The 15860-nt window shown below is 40.3% G+C and overlaps 1 pseudogene; it reads right to left on the bottom strand.

Annotated features, from left to right (window-relative positions):
• Positions 1 to 14541: 14541 nt before the first annotated feature.
• LOC141134345 (proteinase-activated receptor 1-like) lies at positions 14542 to 15439 on the bottom strand (annotated as a pseudogene).
• Between the last annotated feature and the right edge of the window lie 421 nt (positions 15440 to 15860).

Here is a 15860-nt window from a genome sequence, read left to right as displayed (position 1 = left end):
GGTTCGGGGTTCCCCTTTGGGGAATTCCCATGCCGTTTTTATCAATGAACTTCTATGTGTATTGTCGGCAATGCAATAGCCGCGGGTAGTTTTAAATGAGTTTTTTCCTTCAAAATGTCATTTTGCTGTCAGACTGTTCTAAACACAGGAAACATGCGCCCCTTTACAGGCACACTATAGACACCCCCCAGGTACGAAATTTAAAGGGATATTACACTTTTATTGATTGACTTTAAGTATTATTAAAATCACTGCTCCTGAAAAAACGGCCGTTTTTAAAACTTTTTTTTGCATTGATCCATGTCCCCTGGGGCAGGACCCAGGTCCCCAAACACTTTTTATGACAATAACTTGCATATTAGCCTTTAAAATTAGCACTTTTGATTTCTCCCATAGACTTTTAAAGGGTGTTCCGCGGCATTCGAATTTGCCGCGAACACCCCAAATTGTTCGCTGTTCGGTGAACTTGCGAACAGCCAATGTTCGAGTCGAACATGAGTTCGACTCGAACTCGAAGCTCATCCCTATTCGTGACAATGAGAACATTAAAATACATTTAAATACATAAATACACGTTTAGCAGCATTCTTAAAGGAATAAAAGAGGTAATATTAGCCTAAGGGAGAAAATAATCAATTTAAGAAAAATGGAAAAAATGAAAAAGGTTAGAAGTAAGATTAGAGCAATTAAAAGTTGAAAAAAAAAAAAAAAAAAACTTGGGCTCAAAACAGGATGTCTGACAATCAGAGACCAAAAACCATGCATGCACGAATGCATAATATGAATAATTAGAACGTGCAGGCATATGTGTATAACAGTATAGGTGTGGTATTAGAATTAAAATTAAAATTGGAGCAGAAGGGGCATATGTATCAACAATGAATTAAAACAAACATGAGTAAGCACTGGCAATTATAATTAAAAAAAAAAAAAAAAAAAGGGGCCTAGGTAAATGTCTATAAAAAGATGGAAGGGGAATATAATATCAGAGTATGGCACTAACTTTGGCACTAACTTCAAAATCCTCGTTTAACCCTCCAGGGGCTAAAACATTTAGTAAGAAAATCCAGTACATTTCTCTGTGGCATAGTCTTCTATAGCGTTCAGCTGGGGGAAGGTCTCTTGGCATTGCCTCAATAACCCATACTCTAAGGCCATGTTTTAGCCCCTGGAGGGTTAAACGAGGATTTTGAAGTTAGTGCCATACTCTGATATTATATTCCCCTTCCATCTTTTTATAGACATTTACCTAGGCCCCCTTTTTTTTTTTTTTTTTTTTTTTTTTTATTATAATTGCCAGTGCTTACTCAAGTTTGTTTTAATTCATTGTTGATAAATATGCCCCTTCTGCTCCAATTTTAATTTTAATTCTAATACCACACCTATACTGTTATACACATATGCCTGCACGTTCTAATTATTCATATTATGCATTCGTGCATGCATGGTTTTTGGTCTCTGATTGTCAGACATCCTGTTTTGAGCCCAAGTTTTTTTTTTTTTTTTTTTTTCAACTTTTAATTGCTCTAATCTTACTTCTAACCTTTTTCATTTTTTCCATTTTTCTTAAATTGATTATTTTCTCCCTTAGGCTAATATTACCTCTTTTATTCTTTTAAGAATGCTGCTAAATGTGTATTTATGTATTTAAATGTATTTTAATGTTCTCATTGTCACGAATTAAACTCTGTATTGCTGCCCCCGCCCCCGGCCAACCCACTGCTAGTATATATATCACTCTTAGTCATCACTATAGCTAAAGGAATGATTGAAGGTTCCGAAACGCGTCCCTCTTTGATGACATCACATCCCCCCTCTGGCTGTGTGTTTGCGGTCCAGGCTGGTTACGGAGCCGCTCAGTGGATGACATCACTTCCGGGTACGCCGTCACTCCTCGCTGACGAAGCCGGCTTCACAGCGGCTTCCAGTGTTTCACCTCGCTGCTGTTAGTGACAACTACATCTATCTCCCTGAAGGCGTTCTTCCACCGTTACCCCTTCCAATGCAGCCATGTTTATGATGTGCCTGATTATATCCTCCATCCTGTAAGTGTTTTTGAACCCAGTTGGGGCATTAAAAACTTGCTTTTCTTCTGCACTTAGAGGCGCCTTTGTTTTTCATTTTCCTATAGATCCTGCTTCAGTCTCTTAAAGCTGCAGCCCTTTGTGCTGAAGATATTACTTCACGACCATATTATCATCTTTGCCAGCACCTCTTTGGACTGCCCCCTCATATAGAGACATTGTTTAGACTACGTTAGTCCTGTGCGCCCTATATACACTTTTTTATAATAAAAATCATAAGTAGACATGTGAACTTCATTTCGGTCTGAATACAAATTCGGACAAATTTTTAATTATTAGAAAATTCGGATGTATTCAAATCTCCAAATGAAATAGTAATGAATAATAACGAATTTCATTGAAACCTGTTAAAATTTGACCATCTCGAATTCTGTGTGAATAATAGCTGGTTGTTAAGCAGCGGGCCAGGAAGCTGGCCATTTGTCACTGACTTCTGAAATGTAAACAAAACAATACCAGCAATACAAAAAAAAAAAAACAGCATGGGTGACCCCCCCCAATCCATACCAGGCCCTTGTATGCCAAAATGTAAAAATAAAAACATTGTGAGAATCCCACTTAAAGTGTTTGTCAACCCAGAAAAAAAATTCAGATCCTGGTCCCTTAAAGCAGATTAAACAGCACAGCGATTGTGCTGTGTATTCTGCCCCCCTCTAAACCGTAAAAACAACTTCCCTGAACCTGCCACTTCCTGTATCCCCTCTTTGTACTGACCAGGAAAATCAGGGCTGCTAAGCCCTGACCACCATGGTCAGAGTGCATCCCTCTGTCATACGCAGCTGTCCTCTCAGCTCTCCTCTCTCCCCCTCTTCCTTGCCTGTCTCTGCCCCCCTGCTGCTATTATTAAAAATAAAAAACCTACAATGGTCACTGCCAGCCCCTCTATTAGAGCCTGGCATACCACACTATGTAAGTCATTTCTAAAAACAAGTGTTGTAAATACCTATTTAGAGCCATCTTCAGGCCGATCACGTGACTCTCGGCCGCTTTACAGCTAAGAGACAGGGCTCCTGCGGGAGGCCACATGATCTCCCCAGATGAAGTCAACCAGGGAGATCTTGGCCCCTCACGCAGAAGCCATGTATGGGAGCTGTAAAGTGGTCGCGAGTCACGTGACCGGCCTAAAGATGGCCCTAAATAGGTATTTACAACGCTCGTTTTTAGAAATGACTTACATAGTGTGGTATGATAGGCTCTAATAGAGAGGCTGGCAGTGATTTAAAATTTAGACTTAAACACTTTAAAGTGAAACAATAAAAATGAAAAATTCCTTTAAATATAGTGCCTGGGGTTTCCCATAGTCTGCCTGCAAAGTGGTGCATCTGTAGAATGTATAGAACATGCTGCAGTAAAAATGAGTTAAATCACATTTTAATTTGACTCGCGGTTGCAATTGCCGGCACCCGGGTATTTGAAAAGAAAATACCCTTTGGGTTTGGTATGAATTTTAAGGGGAACCCTACGCAATTGTTTGTTAAAAAAACAGCGTTGGGTCCCCCCAAAATTCACACCAGACCCTTATCTGAACATGCAGCCTGGCAGGTCAGGAAAGGGGGGATGAGCGAGCGCCCTCCTTCTGAACCATACTATGCCCTCAACATGGGGGGTGGGTGCTTTGGGGTTTGGGGGCTCTGGGCTCTGGACAAGGGCCTCTTCCTGACAACCCTGGACTGTTGTTGTCAGGATCTGCGGGCAGGGGGCTTATCAGTATCTGGAAGCCCCCTTTAAAAAGAGAGCCCCAGATACCACCCTTCTATGTGAATGAGTGGGGGTACATTGTACCCCTATTCATTTACCAAAAAAGTGTCAAACATAAATAAAAGCAGTACACAGGTTTTGACAATTCCTTTATTAAGAATTTTTTTTTAAAAAGGTCCCCCCGATGTACATCCATCCTCAATCATGATGCCTGCTGCACATTGGAAAAAAAGTGCCACCAGTTAGGATGGCTGACTGCCGAATGCCTCTTCCGCTGTTTGACAGTATTTAAATAGGTAAGGGGCTGGGCCACCTGGTGACATCACCTGGTGACCCACCCTTTGTAACGTCACCAACCTATGCATTCTGGGTTGGTGATGTCACAAGGGGGCGGTGTCAACAGGTGACATCACCAGGTGGCTCCGCCCCTTATCTATATACGTACTGTCAAACAGCAAAGCCTGCAGTAGGCAGTTAGCCTTTGTTGCTGGTGGAGCATTTTTTGGGGGGTCTGGTGGTGTCATCAGCATCATAATTGACGATAGATCTACACTGGGGGACATTGTTTTCTTTTTTTTTAATAAAGGAATTGTCAAAAACCTGTATATTGTTTTTATTTATTTGTGACACTTTTTTTGGTGAGTGACATGGGGGTGGGGTCTGGGAGGCCCGTTGTTAAATGGGGCTTCCAGATTCTGATAAGCCCCCTGCCCACAGACTCCCACAACCACAGCCCAGGGTTGTCGGAAAGAGGCCCTTGACTCCAAAGCACCCACCCCCTATTGTTGAGGGCATGTGGCCTGATATGGTTCAGCAGGGGGGCAGCTCAGTCGTTGTCCCCCCCTTTCCTGACCTGCCAGGCTGCATGCTTGGATAAGGGTCTGGCATTGATTTGGGGGGGATTCCACGTCATTTTTTGTCTTAAATTTTGGCATGGCGTACAAGTGAAATAAAGGAAAAAACAGCGTGGGGTCCCCCCAGTCCATACCAGACCCAACAGGTCTTTTTAAAATAGCCGGGTGCTGGCTTTTGCAACCATGAGTCAATTTAAATGTGATTTGACAATTTTTTTTTCTTTAGAAATGTCATTTTTTCTGCATGTTCTATACACGCTACGGATGCACCACTTTTCAGGCAGAATAAGGAGACCCCCAGGCACTATATTTAAGAGAATTTCTCATTTTTATTGTTTCACTTTAAGTGGCACTCCCATGCCGTTTTTTTTTTTTTACATTTTGTCATGGGGTTACCCTTAAAATCCATACCAGAACTGAAGGGCCTGGTATAGATTGGGGTGGCCTCACGCTGTTTTTTAACACTTTTCTATTGCCGTCATTGCTTTACTTACATTTCAGCTGTCAGTGGGAAAACACCCGCTGACAGCTGTTGAGTCATCGGTTGTTAAAGACGCAGAGCCGACTTCCCGACTTCCCAGGTCAGCTAGTCTTGACACAGAATTCTATTTGGTCAATCATTTTTCGACCAATCCGAATTCAAATTCATTCTGAAAATTTGGAACTTATTAGAAAATGTATAAATGAAATGAAATTCAACTAAAACTAAATTTAACAAAAACAAATCTAAACAAATTCCGAAACCAAAGTAAACAAATTCCTAAACGAAATTTGTAACATAACAAATCTATATGAAACAAAAGAATTTTTTTCATTACTGCCCAATGCCCATGTCAAATAACTAGTCTTATGCGCATACACTTGTCAAAGCTCGTCCAGAAGTATAACATTTGTTCTATGAAAGCTGTAACATTGGCATAGTACAAGAAAGAAAAGTAGTTAAAAAATGTGTTGAAAGCATGAAAACACCATTGAATGGTCCACAAGCAATTCTATGCACAACGGAAAAATGTATTTCGTTTAATTTTAGATTAGTTTGTTAAGTTAATGATTTTGTTTTGTGATATTCATTATGTTAGAGCGATTCGTTTTAGAAAATTGATTCGTATATACAGATTTGTTTTGTATATTCGTTATTTTCAAATCAAATAAAAATTAAAATTTCAATTCAAAGACGGCTATACTGTATTTGTTCTGTTTTTTTTTCTTTTCTATTATTTTTGATTCTAATCTTTTCTATTGTATTTTCTATTCTATTCCTTTTATTTTCTATACTAATCTATTTGATTCCATTAAATTATTTTATATTATATTCTGTTCTATTCTGCCTAGGTAAGAATCATTGTCCTATTTCACTTTTATACCTTACTGTATTTATTACAATGTTTTAATTTATAATTCAAATACATTTTCGAATTCAGATTTGAATTAATATTTAATTTGAATATTGTCAGAATTTTGATTATTAACTAAATGAATCGCACATGTCTAATCTTTAATTTTCAAATTTAAATTCATTTTTTAATTTAATTAGAATTAATTTTCTTTTTTTTTTTTTGTTTAATACATTTTTATTCAAGAAAAATAGATAAAAGATATACATATATCACAAAATAGATACATTCTTAAAGAGAAAACAACATAAGTTTCAAAGCACACAAATCTACAACGTATGTCTGAAAATTAATAAGTACCTTTGGAAATACAAAAGGGAAAATATGAGTGATTGTAATAACTAAGTAAACAGAGGCTTCTATCTATGTGTGCATGTGAAGCAGAACATAGGTAAAGAAAAAACATTACTTTAATTGAGAGATATAGAACAAAGATAGAATAGAAAAAGGGAAACAAGTGAGAATAGATGATAGGAAAGAAAATAAATAAAGGAAAAGGGATAGAAAAGAGGGTATGGGGTAAATTGGGGAGGGTAGGGGGATGGGGGGAATTGTTGGCATGCATGTCAATATGTTGAGAAATAGTGAAATATTGGAATATATACAGCAAAGCTTAAATTGATAAACTTAAGGGGTTTGCATTATAATATCCTTATAGGAGGAAGTGTACTGGAATTTTACCCAGGGTGCCCAAGTTAACGAGTGCTTCTTGGAAGTACCTTTAATGTTGTGGGTAATATTTTCCATGAGATGAACTTCATCTACATTTTGAAGCCAGACTTTTATAGACGGGTTGTTGGTTGGCCCCATAGAGTAGGAATTAAAGCTTTGGTGGTGTTCAATAGGTGAGGAAAGAGTGAGCGTTTATATGAGCCTATGGGGGCTTTTGTGGCATGGAAAAGAACAGTCCGTGGGTCATTGGGTAAATTGACATCCGAGATCTGTAGGATTAGATTACAAATGGTATCCCAAAAGGGTCGAATGAATGGGCAAAACCACCAGACATGTGCATGAGTGGCTTTGTTCCCACAGTTCCTCCAACATAACAGGGAACTGGAGGGGAACATTTGGTGTAGTCTAGCTGGGGTGTAGTGCCATCTGGTAAGTAATTTATAGTTGACCTCTGCCATTTTTGAGGCAATGGAAGAAGTGTGAGCTAATTGTAGGACCTTATCCTTTCTTTTGTCTGTGAGAGGGGAGTCTAGATCAATTTCCCACTTAGCTAGGAAAGGTGGAGAGGCGGAAGTTTGAAGAGCAATAAGAGCTTTATAGAATAGAGATATGCCATGTAGAGGGGGGTCCTTTGGATAAAATATCTCTTCTATGCTATTTAATTCTTGTAAACCCCTAAGCGGATGGGGAAGGGAGCTTAAGAAGCGGTGTAGTTGGTGGAATCTCCATTTATCCATGAACGTGGGGGGTTTAGGGTCAAGGATCGTGTATAATGGTTTAAGTGTGTTGCCCCTGAGAACATGGTGTAGTAGGAGAGGCTCTGCTGAACCCCATGATTTAAAACCTGGGTCTAGTAGGCCTGGTAAGAAATATTTATGGTTGAGGAGAGGCATCAAAGGAGATTCATAACCCCATGAAAATTTCTTATTCAAGGCATCCCATATATCTAAAGAAGATATTGTGAGTGCTGAGGTAGTTTGGGCAAGATTCCTGCAAGAGAGGGGTATCCATGGGACTACCGAGAGATCCACATCACTCAAGAAGTACTCTAGTTGAACCCACAGTTTTGAGTTAAAAGCATATTTCCAATCAGCCAACCTGGATAAGACAACTGCCTGATAGTAAGCCTTAAAATTTGGAAGTCCCAGTCCCCCAGAAGATTTGGGGCGAAACAGTAGCTCTCTAGAAATCCTGGGATGGCTGTTCTTCCAAATAAACCGGGAGATCAAGGTTTGCAAAATGGGAAAGAAACCTACAGGCACACCCAGTGGGAGCATTTGAAAAATAAAGAGGATACGAGATAGAATATTCATTTTAATTATATTTATTTTCCCTAGCCAGGTGTGTGATAAGCTGGACCAATTCCGTAAGTCATCCCTGATCCTGTTTAGTAAGGGAATATAATTATGCTGAAAAAGGGAGTGGGGATTAGGAGTGAGGTAGATACCTAGGTATTTTAGACGATTCGGTTCCCATCTAAAGGGAAAAAGGGGTTTCAGGGAGAGAGCCTCAGATCTGGGGATATTGATATTTAAGATTTCGGATTTGGAGAGATTTATTTTAAAGTTAGAGATTGATTGAAAGGTGGAAAATGCTGACATTAAATTAGGAAGTGAGATGCGCAGCTGCTGAATAAAAAATAGTATGTCGTCAGCATATGCTGCGTATTTATGGGAGCGGTTGCCTACTTGTATGCCTTGGATATTAACATTATGTCTAATTGTAGCTAGGAAGGGTTCTAAGGTAATAGCAAAGAGGAGGGGGGACAGGGGGCAACCCTGCCTGGTACCATTATGGAGGGCGAAAGGGTCACTCAACGTCCCATTTATTTGAATTTGAGTCATGGGATTAGAGTAAAGGGAAGAGATACGATGAAACATCTTAGGTCCTAATCCAAAATGTCGTAAGGTCATCTTAAGATAGTCCCAGCCAACACTATCAAAAGCTTTTTCAGCGTCAAGGAGTAGGGTGGGCTGGGCACACCTTCGTACATATTGGATTAGGGAGATCGCCCTAAGGGAGTTATCCTTAGCTTCTCTAGTGGGTATGAAACCCGATTGATCTGCGGAGATCCAACCGAGTAGTAGAGGGAGTAGACGATTTGCCATTACTTTGGCGAATAACCTAATGTCAGTGTTTATTAATGAAATCGGCCTAAAACTGTTACAGAGGGTGGGGTCCTTGTCGGGTTTGGGAATGACTGTGATGCGTGTTAGAGATTCTGGACGTAAGCCTGAAGAGTTAGAGATTGAGTTTGCATAAGCTGTAAACCAGGGGAGCAAAATGTTGCTAAATGTTTTGTAATACAAAATAGTGAACCCGTCAGGTCCAGGTGCTTTACCTGAGGGGGAAGATTTCAGCGCGGCCTGGAATTCCTTAACCGAGAAATCCGCTTCCAGTTCCTTAAGGGCGGATACAGGCAATTTAGGTAGGTTGGCTTCTTTTAAATAAGAGAGCATGAGGCTACGATGCTCTTTCTGAGGTAGAGAAGATAAATCCTTTTTGACATTGTATAGGTCCGCGTAAAATTCTCTAAATTCCTTAGCAATGTCTGGAGTTGCATGAGCAAATTCTCCTGTTGAAAGTTTGATTTTGGAAATAAATGACTGCGACTGCTTAGCTTTTAGTGATCTAGCAAGTATTTTGCTTGGTTTGTTCTCCATTCATAAAATTTCCTCTTAGTGTCTATATTGAGAAGGACCTTCAATTCCTCTCGTTTAAGTGTGAGGGATTGAAGGTGCTCGATATGCATGGAAAGTTTGTGTTGTTTGTCGAGATCGGCTATTTGTTGTAAAACCTGTTTAATTTGTTGACCATGCTCCATTTTCTTTCTTGCACCAAGCTCAATGAAATGGCCTATGATAGTAGCCTTATGAGCTTCCCACACAGTGGAGGGAGAGTTGTCGGAAGGTTTGTTTTCTTTAAATTATTGAGACAAAGAGGAGGATAACATGGAAACCTCGGCTTCATTAGAAAGAAGGGAGTCATTAAGTTTCCAGTTATTAGTGCGACATGTTAGGGATGGCATGGTCAACTTCATTGAAACAGGTGCGTGATCCGAGATAGATGCAGTGCCAATGTATGTAGACTTTAAGAGAGGGAGATGGAAGTGATCTAGGAATATGTTGTCTATTCTAGAGTATGATTGGTGTGTTGTGGAGAAATACGAGTAATCTCTCTCTTTGGGATGGAGTATGCGCCAAACATCCACTAATTGAAGGTCTAGAAGCCTCTTTTTGACAAATTTCAGGTGTTTAAATGAGATATTAGAATGGCCTTGGGACGTGTCTATTGTCGGGTCTAGAGGCATATTAATGTCTCCTGCTAGGATAATAAGACCCTTAGCAAAATGTGACAATTTAGTTAGGATTTGTGAGAAAAAAGTAGGCTGATTCTGGTTTGGGCAGTAGACATTTGCAAGAGTACACTGGGTGTTGCCTATGAAGCCCCTTAAGAAAAGAAAACAACCATGATCATCCACTAGCATATCTGTCAAACGAAAAGAAACATTTCCACTGAACCACTGGAAAGAAAAAAAAGAGAAGGAGAAAAGAATGAACATATATAAAGATCATACACATGAATTAATGAACTTGTGGGAAACATTTATATAACACGCAGAAATCTGCAGTGGTCCCGTTGGGGAGAGAGAGAACGAGCAGCCATTCAGCTCTCTGAACAGAAATTGAATAAAGCACCTTTGAGACCGCTCTCAATCGCTAACCCCAAAAGGGGAGGGGGACAGGGTAATGCTGTAAGGGAAAGTGGGTGAGAGAAGCGTACCCCGACAGCACACAGCCTGTAAACAACAAATAACTTGTAACTATAAATGAACAATTAGTTCCAGTAAAATAAGAAGGTTATGTAAACAGGAACAACCTAAACAAAGACAGTATGGATCCTGCAAGGCGATATATGTTTAAACCAAACTGTTGCGGCAACCAGAAAAAAACAAAAAAACAAAAACAAAAGAAGAGCACAAAAAAAGGAAAAACAAGAGAACAGTGGCCAGTCCAGGGACATAACAGCTACAGCTAATTATAGTCATGTAAAAGTGGAAAAAAAAAAAAAAAGCCTTAGTGGCCGAGCTAATGGCAGGTCGGCTTTAGCTAAGTATAGTCCGGAAAAAGTGATTAGAACCTAGCCGAAACCTGACTTTGTAAAAGAAAAATGTAGGAGATTGTGCATCTGTATTGGTAGAGTGATACTGGTTGAGGAATTCGCAACTCATCCATGATTTTGTGAGGAGCCTGGGAGCGAGGTACGCCTTTTCTTTTCCTCCACAGTGGATCCACTTGGTTCGAGAACTTGGGGATTGGGTCCTGCCAGCCCGGGAGCTCCACGGGTGGGAGATTAAGATCTTGCAAGAAAACTGGGAGTTCCTCCGGGAACCTCAGTGTATGGGAACAGCCATGTTTTGTAGCAATCAGGCAGGCAGGGAAACCCCATCTGTACGTGATCCCGTCTGATCGTAAGTGTTCAAGAAGTGGCTTTAGGGCTCTGCGGTGGTCCAAAGTATCCTTGGAAAGATCTGGAAATATGGTGATGACAGCCCCGTCAAAGTCTATGTTAGGCAAGCTCCGCATCTTTGCCATGATGGCGTTTTTATCCTTAAAGTAATGCAAGCGACAAATGACAGCACGGGGCTGGTCCGAGTTAGCATTACGGGGTCGCAGAGCTGTATGCACACGGTCGAAGCGCAATGGATCAGTGACAGGGTTGCCCAGGATGGTATTAAAGATACCTCGTATTGATGGTTCAAGGTCATTATCTCCGGTTGCTTCAGGCAGACCTCTGACACGTATATTATTTCTACGGTTATGGTTCTCAAGGTCCTCAAGTTTATATAGAGAGGCACGGTGGGCAAATGCTAGCTGAGTAACAGTTTCCTGCAGTTCCTTTATGGCTAGAGTATGTGAATCCTGCCATTGTTCCGTTTCCTCCACTATGACCAAGGTGTGTGACATATCAGCTCTCACAGCGGTTGTCTCTTTCTTAATAGATTTTTCCAAGCTGTGAAACATACCAGCGAGTTCTTTTTTGAGTCCGCTCATTAGCGATGACATTTCGGACCCAGCAGGGGAACCGGGATCGTCCATTAGATCCGAACAATATGAGGAGGCCGGAGAGCTCTCCCTCGCTGAGGCTACGTGAGATGAAGGGGAGACGCTCGGTCTAGAGGTTCTAGCCTGATTACCTCATGCGTTGGCTAAATATTGCTGAATGGAGCCAGCAGAGACTGGAAGAGATAGAGACCTCTTACACGATTTTTTACCAGGTGCGGGACGGGGTTCAGGCGTTTTGGCGGGCATCACTGGAAACTGTAGGACCAATAGCTGTACAGGGCACACCTCACTCACATTAGCTTAGTGCTGTGCATACTTCATAACACTGATGTGATTGGTAAATAATCTCATGCAGTCAATAGTATAATCACTTCAGTGGCTGTAAGAGAGGATTTGGTGATTCAGCTTTCTCTAAATGTGGGAGAGCAGGAGCTGTGTGTACAATATATTGGCACAGATTGAGATGGGGAGTATTTGGAGCACCGAGATGGCCGCCGACCTCCATGAGTAGGCCGGAGCCACAGACTTTCCAGCCGGCCGTAGCCGGCCATGTGAGCACCGATCCGTGCAGGCCCTGTGTGGCTCTGGAAGGTATACATTTCAGGCCTCGGCGGTAAGAAGTTATTAGGGGAATCAGCTGAGGAGGGAGTAGGACAGCACCTCACTACTCATAATGTCTACAAGGCAGGGGGGATAGAAACGGCAGGCCGCAAGACGGCGTCGAGCCGCTGGAGGCTGTTGAGAGGAAAGGGGATCTCCGGGTGAGTTTTTTATGCCATCCAGGTTCTCTGCGGCTGCCGGTGATAGAACGTTCAGGGAGCTATGATAGATCTCACCTGTGGCTACAGATCCGCGGAGAGGAAGAGCGGTGGGCTCCGGCTATTGAGTAGGCCCCAAGATGGCGGCGGGTGTCCGAGGCACGGAGCGTGTTGCGGGCCCAGAGCGGTTAAATGTAGCTGGATCCAACAAATACTGCGCTGGAGTCATAGCAAAGGGTGTCTGATCGCTCCTGACAGGAAGATGGAACTTCACTGGGGTGAAATAGAGCAGTGATGGCTATGGATTCTGCTTGCCTGGACGGAGCTCAGCTTCCCTACGTCCTCCCTGTTGCTCGTTCGGCCATGCCCCCAATTAGAATTAATTTTCAAATTAGTTTTATTATATTTTATTTCAGTTTTGTTGAAAATTCTTTACTATTATGATTTGAAAATTTGGATACATCCAAATCTCAGAATAACAAAATTTTGTCTGAATTTTGATTCATAACAAAACAAATCGCACATGTCTAATCTTTCATTTTCAAATCATTTTTTAATTGGAATTAGAATTAATGTTAAATTAGATTCATTATAATTTACTTTGGATTCGTTGAAATTCATTACTATTATGATTCGGGAATTTGGAGACATCAGAATATCCAAATTACAAAAATGTTGTGGAAATTTTGACTTGCACATGTCTAATCTTTGAGAATGACCAACATAAAGGTGTGATATTTACTAAGGATGGAATTTTGATTTGTAACAAACCTAAACGCACATGTCTAATTTTTCATTTTCAAAATGTAATTCATTTTTTAATTCAAATTCATTTTCAAGTTTGTTTTGTTATAATTTATTTTAGATTTGATGAAATTCGTTGCTACTGTGATTCAGAAATTAGAATACATCCAAACCTCCAAATAACGAAAATGTTGTCCAAATTTTGATTTGCACATGTCTAATCTTTGAAGATGACCAACATAAAGGTGTGATATGCTCTAAGGATGGAATTTTGATTCATAAAGAAACTAATCACACATGTCTAATTTTTCATTTTCAAATTTTAATTCTAGGATGGTATCTTCTCAAGCTTAGATAACTTCAAAGCCAAGAAGGCCTTTTCATGTTTTCATATATCAAAAGAAGCCTTTGTCGGTTTGACAAAATCTTCTTGCAGAGTGACCTAGACTGGGGAGTTAAATGGCAGTACAAACATCACATGGCCATTGGTTTAAAGAGATGGGGCTGCATGGCACAATCAGGTTTTCCACTTATTGTAAGTAGTTTTAAACAACTCACTTTTTTTCTAACTTTGATTGGTTTGCTATTTAGAATGGCTTTCGAAGTTTTCTCCTGAGCCAGTTGAGATTGAGTTTTGATTTACTTGAACAAAAATCTTTCATAACCACTTGAGCTCTGAAAGATTTTACCCCCTTCATGATCAGGCCATTGTTTGCTATTCGGTACTGCTCTACTTTACCTGACTAACTTTTCCACACAAACAGAGCTTCTTTCTTTATTTGATCATCAGTGGGGTTTTTTTTGTTGCCTTATAAACGAAAGAAAAAAACATTTTGAAAAAAAAAAACATTTTTACTTTCTGCTACAAAACATATCCAATAAAAAAAATCAAATTTCTTCATAAATTTTGGCCTATGTCTTGGGTTTTTTTTAAATAAATGAGTGTATATTGATTGGTTTGTGTGAAAGTTAAAGCGCCTACAAAATATAGTATATATACAAGAATTTTTCTTTTATACTATTAATGGCGGTGATCAGCAACTTATAATGGGACTGTGATAGTGCGGTGGAAAATCTGACACTAACTGATGCTGAGGGTAACTAACTGCGTCTGGCATCACCAGTGACATTAATACAGTGATAATACTATACATTGTCACTGTACTAATAACACTGGCCTGCCGAAAGCAGGCACCGATGTAAGGGTACATTGTGGGCAGACGGTCCACAAGGGCTTAAGCTGCCCATTGATCAATCAAAATCTGGCCAGTTCAGCAGGGACCAGCTGAATTTCGATCCATGTGTGGCTGCTCCTGATCGTCAGAAGTTGATATCATGATCTTGTTGGCTTGTTGGAAATTTTTGGCCTTCCAGTGCAGCAAGCTGTAGATGTAGCTCTGAAACTGGGAGGAAGCAAAAAAATAGATAAGAGGATCCAAACAACAGTTTATACAGCTGATACCGGAAGAGAATATGTAGACAAAAAATGATATTTAGATAGATAATCTTTGTATGTATTCATTGTAAGATGATAGGTTAAATAGATGACACTGGCTGGGCCAAAACAAAGGATAAATACACAAAGTACAATCACGATCAAGCAGATGGCTCATGACCTCTTATGGTCACTTTTCGGTGTGCTGAGATGGCAAATGATTCTAATGTAACAGAAAGTCATAATACCTAAAGGTAAGAAGAAAAAAAGAGATAAAAGAGAAGAAAAATTGTAAAAATAAATTTTTGGTGACATCTTCAACTGCGTTGTATCAAAACAAGTTGTGATATTTCGTTCTTTAATAAAAGTGATTTGTTGTCCTATGAGAAGGGGCACAGTGCTGGCCAATAAGATGACCCAGATGACGCCACACGCCAGCCAGGCTCGCTTCACTGTGCGCCAGGAGAGAGACCGCACTGGGAAGAGTATGGCCAGAAACGGTCCACGCTGATACTTGTCATGAATGGGATGGAGCAGTACATATTACAGTAAAATGCTACTGCTGCAAAGCAACACATTCCATCACCAAGGAGCCAGTTATTTCCTGAGAATCTGTAGACAATATAAAAAGGCAGGGTGCCAACAAGGAGAGTATTTGCAGTAGCGAGGTTGAGCATGTAGACCACTGCCGGCTTCCTGACCTTCATCTTCACCAGGAATATGATGATAGCCATGATATTGAGAGGAAAAGCCACAAGGAACCCAACAGTATAGAACGATGGTAAAATCTTGGTGAACAACCAACCAAAGAAAAATTCATTCCTGAAACAGATTGATAGATGTATTTTGAAATACACTTGGAAAATAATCGATACATAATACGTTTCAGTTAAATCAACAGCAGACATGAACAATAAAGGTTGAAATAATTGACATCAATTGCACAGCAGCAATGAGATTAGGAGAAAGAGGAGCAGTGCTAGGAGCAAAACAAGCTGTGGTGCATTGTACATGTGATTAGAGGTTAAGTGATATTAAAGCTTAATTTTAAAAAAAATTAAAATAATAAACATCATACTTACCTCCTCTGTGTAATGGTTTTGCATTGAGCAGCCTCAATCCTTCTCTGCCGGCGCTCCAGGCTGCTCACCCCGC

The sequence above is a fragment of the Aquarana catesbeiana genome, linkage group LG03, assembly GCF_042186555.1.
Source record: "Aquarana catesbeiana isolate 2022-GZ linkage group LG03, ASM4218655v1, whole genome shotgun sequence".
In the NCBI taxonomy this organism is placed as follows: Eukaryota; Metazoa; Chordata; class Amphibia; order Anura; family Ranidae; genus Aquarana; species Aquarana catesbeiana.
This window is presented reverse-complemented; position numbering and strand designations above follow the sequence as displayed.